We start from the raw sequence: 11363 nt of genomic DNA on the forward strand, positions 1-11363 counted from the left end.
TAATTAAAGCATAGTGATTAATCACAAAAACAGTATGTAATTATATATGTGTTTTCTGATGGTCTTAGGCGACCCCTGTGAAAGGGTCGTTCGACCCCCAAAGGGGTAGCGACCCACAGGTTGAGAACCGCTGCTTATTGCTATAACATTGTAACACTCTCTACTTATTTCCTATCATTATTACTATTACTATGACATTGGGGCAGATGCAGGAGGCAACCAATTACTGTGGCTCTCTTACATGGATGTTGCTCTCTCTCTCCTCTCTCCCTCTTCCCTTCCCCTTCCACTCTTTCTAAAATCAATGGAAAATTATCCTCCAGTTAGATTAACAACAACAAAAAATTTTAATTGAAAGCCCATTATCTTAGTAGATGAAGTTTGAAACTGCAGCTAAAGATAAGTAGGCTGAACCTTCCACAGATAGGTATGTCATAAACTAAGAATTATAATCCCCCCAAATCCAAATGTTTTGAAAATTTTATTCATCAGAAATGATACCCCACAGTGCCCAGACTGCATGTGGGAAACCTAGCTGCTCAATGCAGCCCATGCTGTCATTGCAAGAAAAAAGATCAGAACGCTGCCTCGGTGTGACTGCACAGATACACCTTCTGTGAGTCACACGCAGGGTTGGTTTTCTTGACATTGCTCACTCCAGTCTGCCGCGTAGTCTAAGTTGTAAGGAATGTGTGTTTTAGCATTTACAACCGCTTATTGCATTTTGAATGAAAAGTGTCCACGGGCACCTTCATTTTGATGAGTTGGCACTCATGCCAAAGAGGCTGCCCGAGGAGACTTAACCTACCACCAGTATGCACTCTATTGCCTAAGGCAAAATGTAGAGTTTATCCCTACCCTCTCTCACGCACTCCACATCCACTCCACAGAGCTCTGCTGATTCTCCTTCCTAAATATCACTCCAGCTTCTACCCTCTCCTTAAATCCACTTTGAATTTATATTAGTTCACACAAACGCTCCATCCATGCTTTTGTTCCAGCCCTCCGGTCCAATTTAAGAACCCATGTGGCCCTCGAGTCAAAAAGTTTGCCCACCCCTGCTAGCCTCTACCCTCTCCTTAATTCCCGTTGTTTAACATTTGTTCAGGCCTTGGGGCTAGTACAGCTAGTCTGCAGGCTCCAATGGGCCCTTAACACCACCACCAGAGGGCTCCTTCTAAACTACAAGACTCATCCTGTCTCTCCCTGAATAACACCCTGCAATTCAAATAAACAAACAAACAACAACAAAACACTCCTCAAGCCCAGGATGAAGCAAAGTCCCCCCTGATCTAGTTAGATTTAGTTACCTCTACAGTATCCTCTGCTGACTTCTCCCTACTTCTCACCCACCCAACTTCTTCCCAGTCACACAGTCCCATCCATACAAGGTAAGGATGTTCTTTCACGCCTCCATGCTTTTCCAAACAAACACTGTGTTCCTTAACCTCTGATGCTCTCACTTCTTCTCCTGGTGAAATCACCTCATTTCCGGTAGAAGCCCTTTCTGAGCCACAGCAGGACATGCTGATGCCCTCCTCCATTCCTCCCCTTACCTTGTACGTGTATTCAATTCTGCTTTTCAGAAGGGGATTCTGATTTTAGAATGTAAAGAGTTTTAGGAAGATAGTGAGTAGACTTCCAGGGATCTGTGAACAGCAAGCTCAATACAAAATCTCGCATTCATTATAAATGGGTAGTTTCTGGAGAAAGGAACCATTTCTTCCATCACGTTCTCAAGAGGAACTTTCTGTACTAAATTGTGAACTCTTTGCAGGCACATTTATGTTTGCTTCCCTGTTTACAGCACAGATCCTAGGGCTTGTGAATACTTAATATGTTAGCTAATGGATGAATAAGCGAGTGAATGAAATAACTCATTTAAAAAGAATTTATTGCTATGGGCAAGAACCAGTGTTGGATATGGCTGTTATTAAAATAGACCTGGTTCCTGTTTTCATTGGGGAAATAATCTGGCAGGGAAGAAAGACACTAAACAATTAATCATGCAATTACTATTTAATTGCAATAGTGAGAAGGCTATAAAGGAGAAGTACAGGTTGCTGGGAGAGGGCATGACTGGGGGCTTTGATCCAATGTGGGGGTCTCAGGTCAGAGAAGGATTCTTTGAGAATATAACCTTCACAAAGTAAATGAATAATAACTAAGAAATATTACAAAGAATCACTAGGTCTCCAGTTGGGACTCATGTGAATGGACTGAACTGTGCCCCCGAAGATTCATATCAACATCTATAGATACAGACCATGTGAAGCTCCAACCCTCAATGTGACTGCCTTTGGAATTGAGCCTTTAAGGAAAATTAGTTAAGATTAGATGAGGTCATAAGAGATGTCTTAGTCCATTTTGGTTTCTGTAACAAAATACAGGATGGCTTATTCACAGCAAAGTTATTTCCCACAGCTCTGGAGGCTGGGAAGTCCAAGACCAAGTCACTGGCAGATTCAGTGTCTGGTGAGGATGCCCTTCCTGGTTCTTCTCACTATAACCTCTCACTGCACAAGGGGCAAAGGAGCTCTCCGGGGTCTCTTTTATAAGAGCACTAATCCCATTCATAAGGGCTCTGCCCTCGGGCCCTAGTTACCTCCCCAAAGCCTCACTGCCTAATCCCATCACACTGGGGATTGGGATTTCAGCAGATGAATTGTGGGGAGACCCAAACATTCAGTCTACAGTAAGGGTGAGGCCCTGATCCCATAGGACAGGTGTCATTATAAGGAGAGGAAGAGATCAGAGAGCTCCCTCTTTTTCTCTCTCTCCCTCTGTGTGTACACAGAGGAAAGCTGTGTGAGGACACAGTGAGGAGGCAGCCATCGGAAAGCCTGGAGGAAAGGTCGCCCCAGGTACAAGTTAGGACAGCAACTTTTTTTGTTTTTAATCTTTTTTTTTTACTTTATTTTTATTGTTGACACTATTACAGATATCTCTCCACACCCCACACTTTGCCTACCTCCACCCAACCCCTTCTCACCCTTCCCTCTGGCCATTACCACCCTGTTGCCTGTGTCTATAGATTATGCATGTTCTTTGGCTAATACTTCACCTTATTTCATCCAGTTTTCTCCTCTCCCCACCCTCTGTCATCTGTCAGTCTGTTCCATGTACTCGTGCCTCTGTGTCTAATCGTCAGTTTATTTTGTTCATTAAATTCCACATATAACTGAGATAATATGGTATTTGTCTTTCTCTGACTGGCTTATTTCACTTAGGACAAGAATCTCCAGGTCCATCTATGCTATTTCAAAAAGTTACATTTCCTTTTTTCATGTCTGTGTAGTATTCCATCGTGTAAATGTACACACATCTACTGATGAGCACTTGGGCTGTTTCCAGATCTTGGCTATTGTAAATAATGCTGCTATGAACACAGGAGTACATATATTCTTTCAAATTGGTATTTCAGGATTCTTAGGATATATTCCCGGAATTGGGATCACTGGGTCAAAAGGCAGTTCCATTTTTAATTTTTTGAGGAGACTCTATAGTGTTTTCCACAGTGGCTACACCATTCTGTATTCTTACCATCAGTGCACTAGGGTTCGCTCTTCTCCACATCCTCACCAGCACTTGCTTTTTGTTGATTTACTGATGGTAGCCATTCTGGCAGGTGTGAGATGATACCTCATTGTCACTTTAATTTGGGTTAAAATTTCTTTATCAGCAAAATGGGGAAAGTTATAATCATATCAGATTATTTACTGTGTGAGGACGCAGCGAGGAGGCAAAATGGGGAAAGTTATAATCATATCAGATTATTTACAAGCATAATATGAGTTGATCCTATACAAAGCACTTAGCACAATGCTGTCACTTCAGAATTACTAATAATTAATGGTACTTTATTTCAATTGGAACTCTGGGCATATGCACTAAGAACCATGGCTTAGCAATCACTATTTCAAGCCTTGTCTTATATCATTCTTTTGGTTTCCTATTTAAAAAGCATTCTTTAAAAAAACCTAAAAAATACAGTAATATATAAAAAGCATTCTTTTCCTTGGTTTATTTTTTCCTTTTCTGATACCTGTTACTTCCAGTATCTCAGACAGGGTGCTAGGTACTGTGCATGTGAAGTCCTTTGATTTCATATGTGCTACAGCCTTGGAAAGGAAGATATCACAATCCCCATCTCATGCACAGGGAGAGTGAGGCTCATGGCAGTTAATGTAACTTTCTCACAGACACACAGCTAATAAGTGGTGAACCGTGACCAGCAGCTTCAGTCGTCTTGGTTGCTGGAGCTATGCTCTTTCCACCTCGTCAATGAACACAGATATTAAACAGCTTTCTTTCATCGCCACATAAGCTTAACATTTCTGATGCATTCTGCTTTAAATGGTCTTTACTAGATATCACAGATACAAAAAAATAAAATTCTGTATATTATTTGCATGTATATGTGTGTACTTATTTCCCTATTTAAAATATCTCATAATCACACAAAATCCAATCTCTTATTCTCTAATGTTCCGAATTCTGTTGTGTTTCTAATTAAGAGCAATTTAATGGCATACAGTCTTAAAATGGTGCTTAGTGTAACTGTGGCTCCAACAGCATGCTTACTAACCATGGTACTAAGTAAAGCTAAAACACGAACATCAGTGAAGATGTAGATGTAAGGAACTGCATTAAATGTCATGGGAAAAACAAAACATAAGCAGTGAATTTTTTCCTCAAAATATTTACTGTCTCATAGGAAAGACAACACTAGAAATGTGAAAAATAAAGAAGTAGACAGAGCCTGACCAGTGTGGCTCAGTGGTTGAGTATCAACCCATGAAACAGGAGGTCACAGTTGGATTCCTGGTCAGGGTACATGCCCAGGTTGCGGGCTCGACCGCCAGTAGGTGGCATGCAGGAGGCAGCCAATCGACGATTCTCATCATTGATGTTTCTCTCTCTCCCACTCCCTTCTTCTCTCTGAAATCAATCAAAACATATTTTAAAAAGAAAAAAATTTAAAAGAAGTAGAAATGGAACGAAGGTGCAAAAGTTGTCTGTGATTCACTGTGAAATGGATTTCTTAAGAGAGCTGACTATAAAGTTTTATGAAGGACTTAGATCTCTCAGGTCCAGGGAGATAGGAATTGAGGAACACCATGCTTGTTTCTGTGCACAAGGAAAATGTCTGCTGCCTAAATCACACCCCAATAATCAAAGGTTTTCGAGATACATGGCTGACACACACTGTATCCTCATCCCAGGGGAGTTTCCAGAAGTTGATTGTCCAGATTTATAGAACACAACTTCCGAGTGGTCACTGCAGCAACCGTGACATTCTCCTGCTCCTTCTGGCTGAACCAGTGACAAGTCACATCACGAATCCTGGAGTTTATTAAGTGTCATCGTCTCCTGTTGGAAAGCTCTCTGAGGGTTGGGTGCCATTCACTCCAGTTGATTGAGATTTATGTCCTCAAACGCCAAACTGCATTTTTAATCTGTCATCAAAGCAGATTATCAGAACCAGAAATGACAAGACTTAGCACATACTTTTTCAGGCCAAAGACTAACAGCAAAACTGCAACATATGTCACCATCCAGCAAGAAAAAGAAATTTCTGTCTTGTTTAAACCATGGTTATATTGGAGTCTCTATTATAGCAACTGGCATTTGCATCTTAACTAATGCAGATCCCAACTCATGCAGGAGGCAGCCAATCGACGATTCTCATCATTGATGTTTCTCTCTCTCCCACTCCCTTCTTCTCTCTGAAATCAATCAAAACATATTTTAAAAAGAAAAAAATTTAAAAGAAGTAGAAATGGAACGAAAGTGCAAAAGTTGTCTGTGATTCACTGTGAAATGGATTTCTTAAGAGAGCTGACTATAAAGTTTTATGAAGGACTTAGATCTCTCAGGTCCAGGGAGATAGGAATTGAGGAACACCATGCTTGTTTCTGTGCACAAGGAAAATGTCTGCTGCCTAAATCACACCCCAATAATCAAAGGTTTTCGAGATACATGGCTGACACACACTGTATCCTCATCCCAGGGGAGTTTCCAGAAGTTGATTGTCCAGATTTATAGAACACAACTTCCGAGTGGTCACTGCAGCAACCGTGACATTCTCCTGCTGCTCCTTCCTGAACCAGTGACAAGTCACATCACGAATCCTGGAGTTTATTAAGTGTCATCGTCTCCTGTTGGAAAGCTCTCTGAGGGTGGTTTGCCATTCACTCCAGTTGATTGAGATTTATGTCCTCAAACGCCAAACTGCATTTTTAATCTGTCATCAAAGCAGATTATCAGAACCAGAAATGACAAGACTTAGCACATACTTTTTCAGGCCAAAGACTAACAGCAAAACTGCAACATATGTCACCACATTCAAAGTAAACATGATGTATTAATGAGTGGGTTTTCCGCTCACACGAATAATTATAGGTTCCCTCTTACTAAAAACAAATTACTTTTATTTCCCTTAAGAAGATTATGATTAATTGTACAAAATTACACTTGTCTTTAATTGAATAGATTTCCTGCTTTCCTCTGGATTACTGGTGTGGTATATATTATTAAACAGCTTGGGAAAACCCCAAGAAGGAAATCTTCCTCTTTAGGGCTAAAGCTGGGTTGTAATAGCTACCATGCAAATACACACTATGGTTGCCAAGTGTAATTCCTTTATTGAAATAACCTATGGCAAACTGTCTTATAGTTCTAAGTCTGTTTGGACTATTATAACTAAATACCAAAGACTGAGTATTTTTTTTTAAATATATTTTATTGATTTTTTACAGAGAGGAAGGGAGAGGGATAGAGAGTTAGAAACATCGATGAGAGAGAAACATCGACCAGCTGCCTCCTGCACACCCCCTACTGGGGATGTGCCCGCAACCAAGGTACATGCCCTTGACTGGAATCGTACCCGGGACCCCTGAGTCCGCAGGCCGACGCTCTATCCACTGAGCCAAACCGGTTTGGCGACTGAGTATTTTATAAACAAAAAAAAAATTGTATTTCTCACAGTTCTGCAGGCGGGAATTTCAAGATCAAGGGGCCAGGAACTTGATCTTAAAGGTTGGATGATGACTCTCTTACAGGTTCATAGCCAGCAACTTTTCGCTCTGTTCTCACATGGTGGAAGGGGCAAAGGAGCTCTGTGGGGGTGTCTTTTATACAAACCTTAATCCTATACATGAGGAGTGCACCCTCATGACCTCAGCATGTCACCAAGGCCCCACCTCCTCATACCATCACATCAGGCATCAGAATTCCAATTTATGAATTGGGGGCGTGGGGCGAGGGACACAAGCATTCAGACCATAGCAAGTTACAATTCTAACTTATTGGATGCATACTCATATCACCCAAATCTCACCTGCAAGGACACTGGTATTAGAAATTTTCTTAGGAAAACACAGAATGAAAGCCAAGAGGGATGGTTAGCATGTGGTGGACTAAGGATTTGTAAAGATATATCCCTCAGGCAGGGTTTCTCAACTTCAGCACTGCTTACATTTAGGCTAGTATTTTTGTTGTTGTGGCGGGCCATCCTGTTTGTAGCATGTTTAGCAGCATTTACCCACTAGATGCCAGTAGCACCCCCTACCCCCAGTTTAGACCAATGATATTTCCAGACATTGCCAAATGTCTCCAAAAGGCTCTAACTGGGTCTCCATTCTTGATTGGAAAACTGCCCCTGGTTGAGAATCACTGCCCTAAATTATAGCACTCCTTCCTGTCCCCAAATCTAGAAGGCATTATATCCCATTCTGCTAGTCGCTCGCCAATATCTAATTGTTCTAATAGAACCAGGAAGTTCTCCTCATAATTTTTGCTTAAATCCTATTAACCTAACTTTTGTGTCATTGCTCCTTTTAGCTAATCTTGTAGAACAAGGACCCCACTTCCCTCACCCCCTTGCAGCTAAAAGGAACAATGGCACAAAAGTTAGGTTAATAGGATTTAAGCAAAAATTATGAGAAGAACTTCCTGGTTATACCCATAAAATAAAAGGAGTATTTCCTCCCATTCTACTTTCCTGCTTCTCACTGTCTAGGTTGACAGCTAGCCACACAGACACAGGGTTTGAAATCACCTGTTGAGGAAGTCAAGGCAATAAGATCTAAGGCAGCTAGGTGCCCTAACAGTTCAGAGTGGGTGCCATTCACTCCAGTTGATTGAGATTTATGTCCTCAAACGCCAAACTGCATTTTTAATCTGTCATCAAAGCAGATTATCCCAGCAAGAAAAAGAAATTTCTGTCTTGCTTAAACCATGGTTATATTGGAGTTTCTGTTATAGGAACTGGCATTTGCATCTTAACTAATGCAGATCCCAACTACTTTTTCAGGCCAAAGACTAACAGCAAAACTGCAACGTATGTCACCACATTCAAAGTAAACATGATGTATTAATGAGTGGGTTTTCCGCTCACACGAATAATTATAGGTTCCCTCTTACTAAAAACAAATTACTTTTATTTCCCTTAAGAAGATTATGATTAATTGTACAAAATTACACTTGTCTTTAATTGAATAGATTTCCTGCTTTCCTCTGGATTACTGGTGTGGTATATATTATTAAACAGCTTGGGAAAACCCCAAGAAGGAAATCTTCCTCTTTAGGGCTAAAGCTGGGTTGTAATAGCTACCATGCAAATACACACTATGGTTGCCAAGTGTAATTCCTTTATTGAAATAACCTATGGCAAACTGTCTTATAGTTCTAAGTCTGTTTGGACTATTATAACTAAATACCAAAGACTGAGTATTTTTTTTTAATATATTTTATTGATTTTTTACAGAGAGGAAGGGAGAGGGATAGAGAGTTAGAAACATCGATGAGAGAGAAACATCGACCAGCTGCCTCCTGCACACCTCCTACTGGGGATGTGCCTGCAACCCAGGTACATGCCCTTGGCCGGAATCGAATCTGGGACCTTTCAGTCCGCAGGCTAACGCTCTATCCACTTAGCCAAACTGGTTAGGGCGAAAGGAATACATTTTAATTATTTTATTATTTATTTGCCAATTTAAAAGGTTGTAGAGTTTTTGTGTTGATACTTTCATTGAAAGTATAGTTTATTTCTATGTTCAGAAATATATCACTTATTAATACAATACTTTGAGTACATCATGAGTCTTTTTCACTTTCCAGGAAAATACTTAGTTTTTAACTTTCACAGTGTTGTAATTTATGTTTAAAGTAAAGCCTAGTATTAAGTTCCCGCACCTAATTTTCTTAATTTAATTTGTCACATTTTCCTGTTTTGTTTGATAAGATATTTTTGGCCTATGCATTGTCTGATAATTCTCTCCACTTTAAAATGAAATCATAGAGTAATAATATACCTGGACTCTTTATCTTAAACAATTTTTTAATTTCCTCAAAATTTTTTGAGGTATAAAGACAACAAACAGAATTTTCACCTTAAAATGTCAAAATTTCAACAGTTCTTTAATGTCCCCTTGGAGGACATTCTGTTGTTTTAAAATTATTTTAATTGACCAATCTCTTGTCATCTCCATTAATAGTATGTCTAGAGGAGTTACACTGAGTTACAAAGGATGCGATTCAAACCTGCTTTCAAATTTTGAATGATAAATTTCTTTTGAATCAATACCTTATGAGGATTGGAGATTATACCTACTAGTTAGCCGGTTCCTATTATGGATGTGTCAGAAGACATGAGTCTCCTGAGTCAGAGATTTTATTACTTACTAGAGGCCCAATGCACGAAATTCGTGCAAGAGTAGGCTCTCACAGCCCCGGCTGCCTTGCAGCCCCTTGGCCCCACCCCCTGCCCACTGGTCGCTCCAGAAGGTTGTTCCGCCATCTGTTCTAATTCACATATTAGCTCTTTATTATATAGGATGGCACAGCAAATAACATGAGCATCATGCTGGCATTGGTTTCCCATGCCTCCCAAGTTCACAGGGCAATACAGAGCAGCCAACTTGGCTCTTTGTGTGCAGTGGGTTTGTGTCACAGCTTAGGAATACTGAGCTTGGGGACTCTACTTTTGCTTTTAGTTAATGAAAACAAACCCTTTGTCTGGAAGGAGATGTTACCTCATCCTTCAAGATTGACCACTGCAAATGCAATACTGAGAAATGGCTTGGTTAAAGAGTGGTCAAGGCATTTTATTCTTGGTATACCCACCAATAACATGTAGGGACCTTTGAGGATTGCCTTTCACAAAACATCTTTCAGTAATTTGGATAGAAAATAACACTGCAATAAAGATTAATCTGTCCTGGTCAATTTGGCTAAGTTGGTTAGGTGTCTTCCTGTGCACCTAATTCCCAGTGGAAGTACATGCCTAGGTTTCGATCTTGATCCCCAGTAGGGAGTGTGCAGGAGGCAGCTGATTGAAACCATGGTTATATTGGAGTTTCTGTTATAGGAACTGGCATTTGCATCTTAACTAATGCAGATCCCAACTACTGTTGCATATACTATGCTAAGAAGGCAGCAGTTAGCATAGGACTTTAAGGAAGGCTCTAACTGGCTCTCCATTCTTTTTTTGTTGTTGTTAATCCTTACCTGAGGATATCTTGTCTTTAATTGAATAGATTTCCTGCTTTCCTCTGGATTACTGGTATGGTATATATTATTAAACAGCTTGGGAAAACCCCAAGAAGGAAATCTTCCTCTTTAGGGCTAAAGCTGGGTTGTAATAGCTACCATGCAAATACACACTATGGTTGCCAAGTGTAATTCCTTTATTGAAATAACCTATGGCAAACTGTCTTATAGTTCTAAGTCTGTTTGGACTATTATAACTAAATACCAAAGACTGAGTATTTTTTTTTAATATATTTTATTGATTTTTTACAGAGAGGAAGGGAGAGGGATAGAGAGTTAGAAACATCGATGAGAGAGAAACATCGACCAGCTGCCTCCTGCACACCCCCTACTGGGGATGTGCCCGCAACCAAGGTACATGCCCTTGACTGGAATCGTACCCGGGACCCCTGAGTCCGCAGGCCGACGCTCTATCCACTGAGCCAAACCGGTTTGGCGACTGAGTATTTTATAAACAAAAAAAAAATTGTATTTCTCACAGTTCTGCAGGCGGGAATTTCAAGATCAAGGGGCCAGGAACTTGATCTTAAAGGTTGGATGATGACTCTCTTACAGGTTCATAGCCAGCAACTTTTCGCTCTGTTCTCACATGGTGGAAGGGGCAAAGGAGCTCTGTGGGGATGTCTTTTATACAAACCTTAATCCTATACATGAGGAGTGCACCCTCATGACCTCAGCATGTCACCAAGGCCCCACCTCCTCATACCATCACCACATCAGGCAGAATTCCAATTTATGAATTGGGGGCGTGGGGCGAGGGACACAAGCATTCAGACCATAGCAAGTTACAATTCTAACTTATTATATGC

The sequence above is a fragment of the Myotis brandtii genome, unplaced genomic scaffold (assembly GCF_000412655.1).
Source record: "Myotis brandtii unplaced genomic scaffold, ASM41265v1 scaffold14, whole genome shotgun sequence".
In the NCBI taxonomy this organism is placed as follows: Eukaryota; Metazoa; Chordata; class Mammalia; order Chiroptera; family Vespertilionidae; genus Myotis; species Myotis brandtii.